Below are 15,342 nucleotides of genomic sequence, written 5' to 3' on the forward strand. Positions count from 1 at the left end.
TTTTTCGAAAACTAGAGACCTAGGGGAATCCAAGATGGGGTGACTTGTGGGGCTCTGACCAGGTTCTGTTACCCAGAATCCTTTGCAAACCTCAAAATTTGGCTAACAAAACACATTTTCCTCACATTTCAGTGACAGAAAGTTCTGGCATCTGAGAGGAGCCACAAATTTCCTTCCACCCAGCGTTCCCCCAAGTCTCCCGATAAAAATGATACCTCACTTGTGTGGGTAGGCCTAGCGCCCGCGACAGGAAATGCCCCAAAACGCAACGTGGAAACATCACATTTTTTTAAAGAAAACAGAGGTGTTTTTTGCAAAGTGCCTACCTGTAGATTTTGGCCTCTAGCTCAGCCGGCAGCTAAGGAAACCTACCAAACCTGTGCATTTTTTAAAACTAGAGACCTAGGGGAATCCAAGATGGGGTGACTTGTGGGGCTCTGACCAGGTTCTGTTACCCAGAATCCTTTGCAAACCTCAAAATTTGGCTAACAAAACACATTTTCCTCACATTTCAGTGACAGAAAGTTCTGGCATCTGAGAGGAGCCACAAATTTCCTTCCACCCAGCGTTCCCCCAAGTCTCCCGATAAAAATGATACCTCACTTGTGTGGGTAGGCCTAGCGCCCGCGACAGGAAATGCCCCAAAACGCAACGTGGAAACATCATATTTTTTGAAAGATAACAGAGGTGTTTTTTGCAAAGTGCCTACCTGTAGATTTTGGCCTCTAGCTCAGCCGGCACCTAGGGAAACCTACCAAACATGTGCATTTTTGAAAACTAGACACCTAGGGGAATCCAAAATGTGGTGACTTGTGGGGCTCTGACCAGGTTCTGTTACCCAGAATCCTTTGCAAACCTCAAAATTTGACTAAAAAAACACATTTTCCTCACATTTCAGTGACAGAAAGTTCTGGAATCTGAGAGGAGCCACAAATTTCCTTCCACCCAGCATTCCCCCAAGTGTCCCGATAAAAATGATACCTCACTTGTGTGGGTAGGCCTAGCGCCCGTGACAGGAAACGCCCCAAAACACAACGTGGACACATCACATTTTTTTTAAAGAAAACAGAGGTGTTTTTTGCAAAGTGCCTACCTGTAGATTTTGGCCGCTAGCTCAGCCGGCACCTAAGGAAACCTACCAAACCTGTGCATTTTCGAAAACTAGAGACCTAGGGGAATCCAAGATGGGGTGACTTGTGGGGCTCTGACCAGGTTCTGTTACCCAGAATCCTTTGCAAACCTCAAAATTTGGCTAACAAAACACATTTTCCTCACATTTCAGTGACAGAAAGTTCTGGCATCTGAGAGGAGCCACAAATTTCCTTCCACCCAGCGTTCCCCCAAGTCTCCCGATAAAAATGATACCTCACTTGTGTGGGTAGGCCTAGCGCCCGCGACAGGAAATGCCCCAAAACGCAACGTGGAAACATCACATTTTTTTAAAGAAAACAGAGGTGTTTTTTGCAAAGTGCCTACCTGTAGATTTTGGCCTCTAGCTCAGCCGGCAGCTAAGGAAACCTACCAAACCTGTGCATTTTTGAAAACTAGAGACCTAGGGGAATCCAAGATGGGGTGACTTGTGGGGCTCTGACCAGGTTCTGTTACCCAGAATCCTTTGCAAACCTCAAAATTTGGCTAACAAAACACATTTTCCTCACATTTCAGTGACAGAAAGTTCTGGCATCTGAGAGGAGCCACAAATTTCCTTCCACCCAGCGTTCCCCCAAGTCTCCCGATAAAAATGATACCTCACTTGTGTGGGTAGGCCTAGCGCCCGCGACAGGAAATGCCCCAAAACGCAACGTGGAAACATCATATTTTTTGAAAGATAACAGAGGTGTTTTTTGCAAAGTGCCTACCTGTAGATTTTGGCCTCTAGCTCAGCCGGCACCTAGGGAAACCTACCAAACATGTGCATTTTTGAAAACTAGACACCTAGGGGAATCCAAAATGTGGTGACTTGTGGGGCTCTGACCAGGTTCTGTTACCCAGAATCCTTTGCAAACCTCAAAATTTGACTAAAAAAACATATTTTCCTCACATTTCGGTGACAGAAAGTTCTGGAATCTGAGAGGAGCCACAAATTTCCTTCCACCCAGCATTCCCCCAAGTCTCCCGATAAAAATGATACCTCACTTGTGTGGGTAGGCCTAGCGCCCGCGAGAGGAAATGCCCCAAAACGCAACGTGGAAACATCACATTTTTTGAAAGGAAACAGAGCTGTTTTTTGCAAAGTGCCTACCTGTAGATTTTGGCCTCTAGCTCAGCCGGCACCTAGGGAAACCTACCAAACCTGTGCATTTTTGAAAACTAGAGACCTAGGGGAATCCATGATGGGGTGACTTGTGGGGCTCTGACCAGGTTCTGTTACCCAGAATCCGTTGCAAACCTCAAAATTTGGCTAAAAAAACACATTTTCCTCACATTTCGGTGACAGAAAGTTCTGGAATCTGAGAGGAGCCACAAATTTCCTTCCACCCAGCATTCCCCCAAGTCTCCCGATAAAAATGATACCTCACTTGTGTGGGTAGGCCTAGCGCCCGTGACAGGAAACGCCCCAAAACACAACGTGGACACATCACATTTTTTTAAAGAAAACAGAGGTGTTTTTTGCAAAGTGCCTACCTGTAGATTTTGGCCTCTAGCTCAGCCGGCACCTAAGGAAACCTACCAAACCTGTGCATTTTTGAAAACTAGAGACCTAGGGGAATCCAAGATGGGGTGACTTGTGGGGCTCTGACCAGGTTCTGTTACCCAGAATCCTTTGCAAACCTCAAAATTTGGCTAACAAAACACATTTTCCTCACATTTCAGTGACAGAAAGTTCTGGCATCTGAGAGGAGCCACAAATTTCCTTCCACCCAGCGTTCCCCCAAGTCTCCAGATAAAAATGATACCTCACTTGTGTGGGTAGGCCTAGCGCCCGCGACAGGAAACGCCCCAAAACACAACGTGGACACATCACATTTTTTTAAAGAAAACAGAGGTGTTTTTTGCAAAGTGCCTACCTGTAGATTTTGGCCTCTAGCTCAGCCGGCACCTAAGGAAACCTACCAAACCTGTGCATTTTTGAAAACTAGAGACCTAGGGGAATCCAAGATGGGGTGACTTGTGGGGCTCTGACCAGGTTCTGTTACCCAGAATCCTTTGCAAACCTCAAAATTTGACTAAAAAAACACATTTTCCTCACATTTCGGTGACAGAAAGTTCTGGAATCTGAGAGGAGCCACAAATTTCCTTCCACCCAGCATTCCCCCAAGTCTCCCGATAAAAATGATACCTCACTTGTGTGGCTAGGCCTAGCGCCCGTGACAGGAAACACCCCAAAACACAACGTGGACACATCACATTTTTTGAAAGAAAACAGAGGTGTTTTTTGCAAAGTGCCTACCTGTAGATTTTGGCCTCTAGCTCAGCAGGCACCTAAGGAAACCTACCAAACCTGTGCATTTTTGAAAACTAGAGACCTAGGGGAATCAAAGATGGGGTGACCTGTGGGGCTCTGACCAGGTTCTGTTACCCAGAATCCTTTGCAAACCTCAAAATTTGGCTAACAAAACACATTTTCCTAACATTTCGGTGACAGAAAGTTCTGGCATCTGAGAGAAGCCACAAATTTCCTTCCACCCAGCGTTCCCCCAAGTCTCCCGATAAAAATGATACCTCACTTGTGTGGGTAGGCCTAGCGCCCGCGACAGGAAATGCCCCAAAACGCAACGTGGAAATATCACATTTTTTGAAAGAAAACAGAGTTGTTTTTTGCAAAGTGCCTACCTGTAGATTTTGGCCTCTAGCTCAGCCGGCACCTAAGGAAACCTACCAAACCTGTGCATTTTTGAAAACTAGAGACCTAGGGGAATCCAAGATGGGGTGACTTGTGGGGCTCTGACCAGGTTCTGTTACCCAGAATCCTTTGCAAACCTCAAAATTTGACTAAAAAAACACATTTTCCTCACATTTCGGTGACAGAAAGTTCTGGAATCTGAGAGGAGCCACAAATTTCCTTCCACCCAGCATTCCCCCAAGTCTCCCGATAAAAATGATACCTCACTTGTGTGGCTAGGCCTAGCGCCCGTGACAGGAAACACCCCAAAACACAACGTGGACACATCACATTTTTTGAAAGAAAACAGAGGTGTTTTTTGCAAAGTGCCTACCTGTAGATTTTGGCCTCTAGCTCAGCAGGCACCTAAGGAAACCTACCAAACCTGTGCATTTTTGAAAACTAGAGACCTAGGGGAATCCAAGATGGGGTGACTTGTGGGCTCTGACCAGGTTCTGTTACCCAGAATCCTTTGCAAACCTCAAAATTTGGCTAACAAAACACATTTTCCTAACATTTCGGTGACAGAAAGTTCTGGCATCTGAGAGAAGCCACAAATTTCCTTCCACCCAGCGTTCCCCCAAGTCTCCCGATAAAAATGATACCTCACTTGTGTCGGTAGGCCTAGCGCCCGCGACAGGAAATGCCCCAAAACGCAACGTGGAAACATCACATTTTTTGAAAGAAAACAGAGTTGTTTTTTGCAAAGTGCCTACCTGTAGATTTTGGCCTCTAGCTCAGCCGGCACCTAGGGAAACCTACCAAACCTGTGCATTTTTAAAAACTAGACACCTAGGGGAATCCAAGATGGGGTGACTTGTGGGGCTCTGACCAGGTTCTGTTACCCAGAATCCTTTGCAAACCTCAAAATGTGGCTAAAAAAACACATTTTCCTCACATTTCAGTGACAGAAAGTTCTGGAATCTGAGAGGAGCCACAAATGTCCTTCCACCCAGCATTCCCCCAAGTGTCCCGATAAAAATGATACCTCACTTGTGTGGGTAGGCCTAGCGCCCGTGACAGGAAACGCCCCAAAACACAACGTGGACACATCACATTTTTTTTAAAGAAAACAGAGGTGTTTTTTGCAAAGTGCCTACCTGTAGATTTTGGCCGCTAGCTCAGCCGGCACCTAAGGAAACCTACCAAACCTGTGCTTTTTCGAAAACTAGAGACCTAGGGGAATCCAAGATGGGGTGACTTGTGGGGCTCTGACCAGGTTCTGTTACCCAGAATCCTTTGCAAACCTCAAAATTTGGCTAACAAAACACATTTTCCTCACATTTCAGTGACAGAAAGTTCTGGCATCTGAGAGGAGCCACAAATTTCCTTCCACCCAGCGTTCCCCCAAGTCTCCCGATAAAAATGATACCTCACTTGTGTGGGTAGGCCTAGCGCCCGCGACAGGAAATGCCCCAAAACGCAACGTGGAAACATCACATTTTTTTAAAGAAAACAGAGGTGTTTTTTGCAAAGTGCCTACCTGTAGATTTTGGCCTCTAGCTCAGCCGGCAGCTAAGGAAACCTACCAAACCTGTGCATTTTTTAAAACTAGAGACCTAGGGGAATCCAAGATGGGGTGACTTGTGGGGCTCTGACCAGGTTCTGTTACCCAGAATCCTTTGCAAACCTCAAAATTTGGCTAACAAAACACATTTTCCTCACATTTCAGTGACAGAAAGTTCTGGCATCTGAGAGGAGCCACAAATTTCCTTCCACCCAGCGTTCCCCCAAGTCTCCCGATAAAAATGATACCTCACTTGTGTGGGTAGGCCTAGCGCCCGCGACAGGAAATGCCCCAAAACGCAACGTGGAAACATCATATTTTTTGAAAGATAACAGAGGTGTTTTTTGCAAAGTGCCTACCTGTAGATTTTGGCCTCTAGCTCAGCCGGCACCTAGGGAAACCTACCAAACATGTGCATTTTTGAAAACTAGACACCTAGGGGAATCCAAAATGTGGTGACTTGTGGGGCTCTGACCAGGTTCTGTTACCCAGAATCCTTTGCAAACCTCAAAATTTGACTAAAAAAACACATTTTCCTCACATTTCAGTGACAGAAAGTTCTGGAATCTGAGAGGAGCCACAAATTTCCTTCCACCCAGCATTCCCCCAAGTGTCCCGATAAAAATGATACCTCACTTGTGTGGGTAGGCCTAGCGCCCGTGACAGGAAACGCCCCAAAACACAACGTGGACACATCACATTTTTTTTAAAGAAAACAGAGGTGTTTTTTGCAAAGTGCCTACCTGTAGATTTTGGCCGCTAGCTCAGCCGGCACCTAAGGAAACCTACCAAACCTGTGCATTTTCGAAAACTAGAGACCTAGGGGAATCCAAGATGGGGTGACTTGTGGGGCTCTGACCAGGTTCTGTTACCCAGAATCCTTTGCAAACCTCAAAATTTGGCTAACAAAACACATTTTCCTCACATTTCAGTGACAGAAAGTTCTGGCATCTGAGAGGAGCCACAAATTTCCTTCCACCCAGCGTTCCCCCAAGTCTCCCGATAAAAATGATACCTCACTTGTGTGGGTAGGCCTAGCGCCCGCGACAGGAAATGCCCCAAAACGCAACGTGGAAACATCACATTTTTTTAAAGAAAACAGAGGTGTTTTTTGCAAAGTGCCTACCTGTAGATTTTGGCCTCTAGCTCAGCCGGCAGCTAAGGAAACCTACCAAACCTGTGCATTTTTGAAAACTAGAGACCTAGGGGAATCCAAGATGGGGTGACTTGTGGGGCTCTGACCAGGTTCTGTTACCCAGAATCCTTTGCAAACCTCAAAATTTGGCTAACAAAACACATTTTCCTCACATTTCAGTGACAGAAAGTTCTGGCATCTGAGAGGAGCCACAAATTTCCTTCCACCCAGCGTTCCCCCAAGTCTCCCGATAAAAATGATACCTCACTTGTGTGGGTAGGCCTAGCGCCCGCGACAGGAAATGCCCCAAAACGCAACGTGGAAACATCATATTTTTTGAAAGATAACAGAGGTGTTTTTTGCAAAGTGCCTACCTGTAGATTTTGGCCTCTAGCTCAGCCGGCACCTAGGGAAACCTACCAAACATGTGCATTTTTGAAAACTAGACACCTAGGGGAATCCAAAATGTGGTGACTTGTGGGGCTCTGACCAGGTTCTGTTACCCAGAATCCTTTGCAAACCTCAAAATTTGACTAAAAAAACATATTTTCCTCACATTTCGGTGACAGAAAGTTCTGGAATCTGAGAGGAGCCACAAATTTCCTTCCACCCAGCATTCCCCCAAGTCTCCCGATAAAAATGATACCTCACTTGTGTGGGTAGGCCTAGCGCCCGCGAGAGGAAATGCCCCAAAACGCAACGTGGAAACATCACATTTTTTGAAAGGAAACAGAGCTGTTTTTTGCAAAGTGCCTACCTGTAGATTTTGGCCTCTAGCTCAGCCGGCACCTAGGGAAACCTACCAAACCTGTGCATTTTTGAAAACTAGAGACCTAGGGGAATCCATGATGGGGTGACTTGTGGGGCTCTGACCAGGTTCTGTTACCCAGAATCCGTTGCAAACCTCAAAATTTGGCTAAAAAAACACATTTTCCTCACATTTCGGTGACAGAAAGTTCTGGAATCTGAGAGGAGCCACAAATTTCCTTCCACCCAGCATTCCCCCAAGTCTCCCGATAAAAATGATACCTCACTTGTGTGGGTAGGCCTAGCGCCCGTGACAGGAAACGCCCCAAAACACAACGTGGACACATCACATTTTTTTAAAGAAAACAGAGGTGTTTTTTGCAAAGTGCCTACCTGTAGATTTTGGCCTCTAGCTCAGCCGGCACCTAAGGAAACCTACCAAACCTGTGCATTTTTGAAAACTAGAGACCTAGGGGAATCCAAGATGGGGTGACTTGTGGGGCTCTGACCAGGTTCTGTTACCCAGAATCCTTTGCAAACCTCAAAATTTGGCTAACAAAACACATTTTCCTCACATTTCAGTGACAGAAAGTTCTGGCATCTGAGAGGAGCCACAAATTTCCTTCCACCCAGCGTTCCCCCAAGTCTCCAGATAAAAATGATACCTCACTTGTGTGGGTAGGCCTAGCGCCCGCGACAGGAAACGCCCCAAAACACAACGTGGACACATCACATTTTTTTAAAGAAAACAGAGGTGTTTTTTGCAAAGTGCCTACCTGTAGATTTTGGCCTCTAGCTCAGCCGGCACCTAAGGAAACCTACCAAACCTGTGCATTTTTGAAAACTAGAGACCTAGGGGAATCCAAGATGGGGTGACTTGTGGGGCTCTGACCAGGTTCTGTTACCCAGAATCCTTTGCAAACCTCAAAATTTGACTAAAAAAACACATTTTCCTCACATTTCGGTGACAGAAAGTTCTGGAATCTGAGAGGAGCCACAAATTTCCTTCCACCCAGCATTCCCCCAAGTCTCCCGATAAAAATGATACCTCACTTGTGTGGCTAGGCCTAGCGCCCGTGACAGGAAACACCCCAAAACACAACGTGGACACATCACATTTTTTGAAAGAAAACAGAGGTGTTTTTTGCAAAGTGCCTACCTGTAGATTTTGGCCTCTAGCTCAGCAGGCACCTAAGGAAACCTACCAAACCTGTGCATTTTTGAAAACTAGAGACCTAGGGGAATCAAAGATGGGGTGACCTGTGGGGCTCTGACCAGGTTCTGTTACCCAGAATCCTTTGCAAACCTCAAAATTTGGCTAACAAAACACATTTTCCTAACATTTCGGTGACAGAAAGTTCTGGCATCTGAGAGAAGCCACAAATTTCCTTCCACCCAGCGTTCCCCCAAGTCTCCCGATAAAAATGATACCTCACTTGTGTGGGTAGGCCTAGCGCCCGCGACAGGAAATGCCCCAAAACGCAACGTGGAAATATCACATTTTTTGAAAGAAAACAGAGTTGTTTTTTGCAAAGTGCCTACCTGTAGATTTTGGCCTCTAGCTCAGCCGGCACCTAGGGAAACCTACCAAACCTGTGCATTTTTAAAAACTAGACACCTAGGGGAATCCAAGATGGGGTGACTTGTGGGGCTCTGACCAGGTTCTGTTACCCAGAATCCTTTGCAAACCTCAAAATGTGGCTAAAAAAACACATTTTCCTCACATTTCAGTGACAGAAAGTTCTGGAATCTGAGAGGAGCCACAAATTTCCTTCCACCCAGCATTCCCCCAAGTGTCCCGATAAAAATGATACCTCACTTGTGTGGGTAGGCCTAGCGCCCGTGACAGGAAACGCCCCAAAACACAACGTGGACACATCACATTTTTTTTTAAAGAAAACAGAGGTGTTTTTTGCAAAGTGCCTACCTGTAGATTTTGGCCGCTAGCTCAGCCGGCACCTAAGGAAACCTACCATACCTGTGCATTTTCGAAAACTAGAGACCTAGGGGAATCCAAGATGGGGTGACTTGTGGGGCTCTGACCAGGTTCTGTTACTCAGAATCCTTTGCAAACCTCAAAATTTGGCTAACAAAACACATTTTCCTCACATTTCAGTGACAGAAAGTTCTGGCATCTGAGAGGAGCCACAAATTTCCTTCCACCCAGCGTTCCCCCAAGTCTCCCGATAAAAATGATACCTCACTTGTGTGGGTAGGCCTAGCGCCCGCGACAGGAAATGCCCCAAAACGCAACGTGGAAACATCACATTTTTTTAAAGAAAACAGAGGTGTTTTTTGCAAAGTGCCTACCTGTAGATTTTGGCCTCTAGCTCAGCCGGCAGCTAAGGAAACCTACCAAACATGTGCATTTTTGAAAACTAGAGACCTAGGGGAATCCAAGATGGGGTGACTTGTGGGGCTCTGACCAGGTTCTGTTACCCAGAATCCTTTGCAAACCTCAAAATTTGGCTAACAAAACACATTTTCCTCACATTTCAGTGACAGAAAGTTCTGGCATCTGAGAGGAGCCACAAATTTCCTTCCACCCAGCGTTCCCCCAAGTCTCCCGATAAAAATGATACCTCACTTGTGTGGGTAGGCCTAGCGCCCGCGACAGGAAATGCCCCAAAACGCAACGTGGAAACATCATATTTTTTGAAAGATAACAGAGGTGTTTTTTGCAAAGTGCCTACCTGTAGATTTTGGCCTCTAGCTCAGCCGGCACCTAGGGAAACCTACCAAACATGTGCATTTTTGAAAACTAGACACCTAGGGGAATCCAAAATGTGGTGACTTGTGGGGCTCTGACCAGGTTCTGTTACCCAGAATCCTTTGCAAACCTCAAAATTTGACTAAAAAAACATATTTTCCTCACATTTCGGTGACAGAAAGTTCTGGAATCTGAGAGGAGCCACAAATTTCCTTCCACCCAGCATTCCCCCAAGTCTCCCGATAAAAATGATACCTCACTTGTGTGGGTAGGCCTAGCGCCCGCGAGAGGAAATGCCCCAAAACGCAACGTGGAAACATCACATTTTTTGAAAGGAAACAGAGCTGTTTTTTGCAAAGTGCCTACCTGTAGATTGTGGCCTCTAGCTCAGCCGGCACCTAGGGAAACCTACCAAACCTGTGCATTTTTGAAAACTAGAGACCTAGGGGAATCCATGATGGGGTGACTTGTGGGGCTCTGACCAGGTTCTGTTACCCAGAATCCTTTGCAAACCTCAAAATTTGGCTAAAAAAACACATTTTCCTCACATTTCGGTGACAGAAAGTTCTGGAATCTGAGAGGAGCCACAAATTTCCTTCCACCCAGCATTCCCCCAAGTCTCCCGATAAAAATGATACCTCACTTGTGTGGGTAGGCCTAGCGCCCGTGACAGGAAACGCCCCAAAACACAACGTGGACACATCACATTTTTTGAAAGAAAACAGAGGTGTTTTTTGCAAAGTGCCTACCTGTAGATTTTGGCCTCTAGCTCAGTCGGCACCTAAGGAAACCTACCAAACCTGTGCATTTTTGAAAACTAGAGACCTAGGGGAATCCAAGATGGGGTGACTTGTGGGGCTCTGACCAGGTTCTGTTACCCAGAATCCTTTGCAAACCTAAAAATTTGGCTATAAAAACACATTTTCCTCACATTTCGGTGACAGAAAGTTCTGGAATCTGAGAGGAGCCACAAATTTCCTTCCACCCAGCATTCCCCCAAGTCTCCCGATAAAAATGATACCTCACTTGTGTGGGTAGGCCTAGCGCCCGTGACAGGAAACGCCCCAAAACACAACGTGGACACATCACATTTTTTGAAAGATAACAGAGGTGTTTTTTGCAAAGTGCCTACCTGTAGATTTTGGCCTCTAGCTCAGCCGGCACCTAGGGAAACCTACCAAACCTGTGCATTTTTTAAAACTAGAGACCTAGGGGAGTCCAAGATGGGGTGACTTGTGGGGCTCTGACCAGGTTCTGTTACCCAGAATCCTTTGCAAACCTCAAAATTTGGCTAACAAAACACATTTTCCTCACATTTCGGTGACAGAAAGTTCTGGCATCTGAGAGGAGCCACAAATTTCCTTCCACCCAGCGTTCCCCCAAGTCTCCCGATAAAAATGATACCTCACTTGTGTGGGTAGGCCTAGCGCCCGCGAGAGGAAATGCCCCAAAACGCAACGTGGAAACATCAAATTTTTTTAAAGAAAACAGAGGTGTTTTTTGCAAAGTGCCTACCTGTAGATTTTGGCCTCTAGCTCAGCCGGCACCTAGGGAAACCTACCAAACCTGTGCATTTTCGAAAACTAGAGACCTAGGGGAATCCATGATGGGGTGACTTGTGGGGCTCTGACCAGGTTCTGTTACCCAGAATCCTTTGCAAACCTCAAAATTTGGCTAAAAAAACACATTTTCCTCACATTTCGGTGACAGAAAGTTCTGGAATCTGAGAGGAGCCACAAATTTCCTTCCACCCAGCATTCCCCCGTCTCCCGATAAAAATGATACCTCACTTGTGTGGGTAGGCCTAGCGCCCGTGACAGGAAACGCCCCAAAACACAACGTGGACACATCACATTTTTTGAAAGAAAACAGAGGTGTTTTTTGCAAAATGCCTACCTGTAGATTTTGGCCTCTAGCTCAGTCGGCACCTAAGGAATCCTACCAAACCTGTGCATTTTTGAAAACTAGAGACCTAGGGGAATCCAAGATGGGGTGACTTGTGGGGCTCTGACCAGGTTCTGTTACCCAGAATCCTTTGCAAACCTCAAAATTTGGCTAAAAAAACACATTTTCCTCACATTTCGGTGACAGAAAGTTCTGGAATCTGAGAGGAGCCACAAATTTCCTTCCACCCAGCATTCCCCGAAGTCTCCCGATAAAAATGATACCTCACTTGTGTGGGTAGGCCTAGCGCCCGTGACAGGAAACGCCCCAAAACACAACGTGGACACATCACATTTTTTGAAAGAAAACAGAGGTGTTTTTTGCAAAGTGCCTACCTGTAGATTTTGGCCTCTAGCTCAGCCGGCACCTAAGGAAACCTACCAAACCTGTGCATTTTTGAAAACTAGAGACCTAGGGGAATCCAAGATGGGGTGACTTGTGGGGCTCTGACCAGGTTCTGTTACCCAGAATCCATTGCAAACCTCAAAATTTGGTTAACAAAACACATTTTCCTCACATTTCGGTGACAGAAAGTTCTGGAATCTGAGAGGAGCCACAAATTTCCTTCCACCCAGCATTCCCCCAAGTCTCCCGATAAAAATGATACCTCACTTGTGTGGGTAGGCCTAGCGCCCGTGACAGGAAACGCCCCAAAACACAACGTGGACACATCACATTTTTTTAAAGAAAACAGAGGTGTTTTTTGCAAAGTGCCTACCTGTAGATTTTGGCCTCTAGCTCAACCGGCACCTAAGGAAACCTACCAAACCTGTGCATTTTTGAAAACTAGAGACCTAGGGGAATCCAAGATGGGGTGACTTGTGGGGCTCTGACCAGGTTCTGTTACCCAGAATCCCTTGCAAACCTCAAAATTTGGCTAACAAAACACATTTTCCTCACATTTCAGTGACAGAAAGTTCTGGCATGTGAGAGGAGCCACAAATTTCCATCCACCCAGCGTTCCCCCAAGTCTCCCGATAAAAATGATACCTCACTTGTGTGGGTAGGCCTAGCGCCCGCGACAGGAAATGCCCCAAAACGCAACGTGGAAACATCACATTTTTTGAAAGATAACAGAGGTGTTTTTTGCAAAGTGCCTACCTGTAGATTTTGGCCTCTAGCTCAGCCGGCACCTAGGGAAACCTACCAAACATGTGCATTTTTGAAAACTAGACACCTAGGGGAATCCAAAATGTGGTGACTTGTGGGGCTCTGACCAGGTTCTGTTACCCAGAATCCTTTGCAAACCTCAAAATTTGACTAAAAAAACACATTTTCCTCACATTTCGGTGACAGAAAGTTCTGGAATCTGAGAGGAGCCACAAATTTCCTTCCACCCAGCATTCCCCCAAGTCTCCCGATAAAAATGATACCTCACTTGTGTGGCTAGGCCTAGCGCCCGTGACAGGAAACACCCCAAAACACAACGTGGACACATCACATTTTTTGAAAGAAAACAGAGGTGTTTTTTGCAAAGTGCCTACCTGTAGATTTTGGCCTCTAGCTCAGCCGGCACCTAAGGAAACCTACCAAACCTGTGCATTTTTTAAAACTAGAGACCTAGGGGAATCCAAGATGGGGTGACTTGTGGGGCTCTGACCAGGTTCTGTTACCCAGAATCCTTTGCAAACCTCAAAATTTGGCTAACAAAACACATTTTCCTAACATTTCGGTGACAGAAAGTTCTGGCATCTGAGAGAACCTACAAATTTCCTTCCACCCAGCGTTCCCCCAAGTCTCCCGATAAAAATGATACCTCACTTGTGTGGGTAGGCCTAGCGCCCGCGACAGGAAATGCCCCAAAACGCAACGTGGAAACATCACATTTTTTGAAAGAAAACAGAGTTGTTTTTTGCAAAGTGCCTACCTGTAGATTTTGGCCTCTAGCTCAGCCGGCACCTAGGGAAACCTACCAAACCTGTGCATTTTTAAAAACTAGACACCTAGGGGAATCCAAGATGGGGTGACTTGTGGGGCTCTGACCAGGTTCTGTTACCCAGAATCCTTTGCAAACCTCAAAATGTGGCTAAAAGAACACATTTTCCTCACATTTCAGTGACAGAAAGTTCTGGAATCTGAGAGGAGCCACAAATTTCCTTCCACCCAGCATTCCCCCAAGTGTCCCGATAAAAATGATACCTCACTTGTGTGGGTAGGCCTAGCGCCCGTGACAGGAAACGCCCCAAAACACAACGTGGACACATCACATTTTTTGAAAGAAAACAGAGGTGTTTTTTGCAAAGTGCCTACCTGTAGATTTTGGCCGCTAGCTCAGCCGGCACCTAAGGAAACCTACCAAACCTGTGCATTTTCGAAAACTAGAGACCTAGGGGAATCCAAGATGGGGTGACTTGTAGGGCTCTGACCAGGTTCTGTTACTCAGAATCCTTTGCAAACCTCAAAATTTGGCTAACAAAACACATTTTCCTCACATTTCAGTGACAGAAAGTTCTGGCATCTGAGAGGAGCCACAAATTTCCTTCCACCCAGCGTTCCCCCAAGTCTCCCGATAAAAATGATACCTCACTTGTGTGGGTAGGCCTAGCGCCCGCGACAGGAAATGCCCCAAAACGCAACGTGGAAACATCACATTTTTTGAAAGATAACAGAGGTGTTTTTTGCAAAGTGCCTACCTGTAGATTTTGGCCTCTAGCTCAGCCGGCACCTAGGGAAACCTACCAAACATGTGCATTTTTGAAAACTAGACACCTAGGGGAATCCAAAATGTGGTGACTAGTGGGGCTCTGACCAGGTTCTGTTACCCAGAATCCTTTGCAAACCTCAAAATTTGGCTAACAAAACACATTTTCCTAACATTTCGGTGACAGAAAGTTCTGGCATCTGAGAGAACCTACAAATTTCCTTCCACCCAGCGTTCCCCCAAGTCTCCCGATAAAAATGATACCTCACTTGTGTGGGTAGGCCTAGCGCCCGCGACAGGAAATGCCCCAAAACGCAACGTGGAAACATCACATTTTTTGAAAGAAAACAGAGTTGTTTTTTGCAAAGTGCCTACCTGTAGATTTTGGCCTCTAGCTCAGCCGGCACCTAGGGAAACCTACCAAACCTGTGCATTTTTAAAAACTAGACACCTAGGGGAATCCAAGATGGGGTGACTTGTGGGGCTCTGACCAGGTTCTGTTACCCAGAATCCTTTGCAAACCTCAAAATGTGGCTAAAAGAACACATTTTCCTCACATTTCAGTGACAGAAAGTTCTGGAATCTGAGAGGAGCCACAAATTTCCTTCCACCCAGCATTCCCCCAAGTGTCCCGATAAAAATTATACCTCACTTGTGTGGGTAGGCCTAGCGCCCGTGACAGGAAACGCCCCAAAACACAACGTGGACACATCACATTTTTTGAAAGAAAACAGAGGTGTTTTTTGCAAAGTGCCTACCTGTAGATTTTGGCCGCTAGCTCAGCCGGCACCTAAGGAAACCTACCAAACCTGTGCATTTTCGAAAACTAGAGACC

The sequence above is a fragment of the Pleurodeles waltl genome, chromosome 3_1, assembly GCF_031143425.1.
Source record: "Pleurodeles waltl isolate 20211129_DDA chromosome 3_1, aPleWal1.hap1.20221129, whole genome shotgun sequence".
In the NCBI taxonomy this organism is placed as follows: Eukaryota; Metazoa; Chordata; class Amphibia; order Caudata; family Salamandridae; genus Pleurodeles; species Pleurodeles waltl.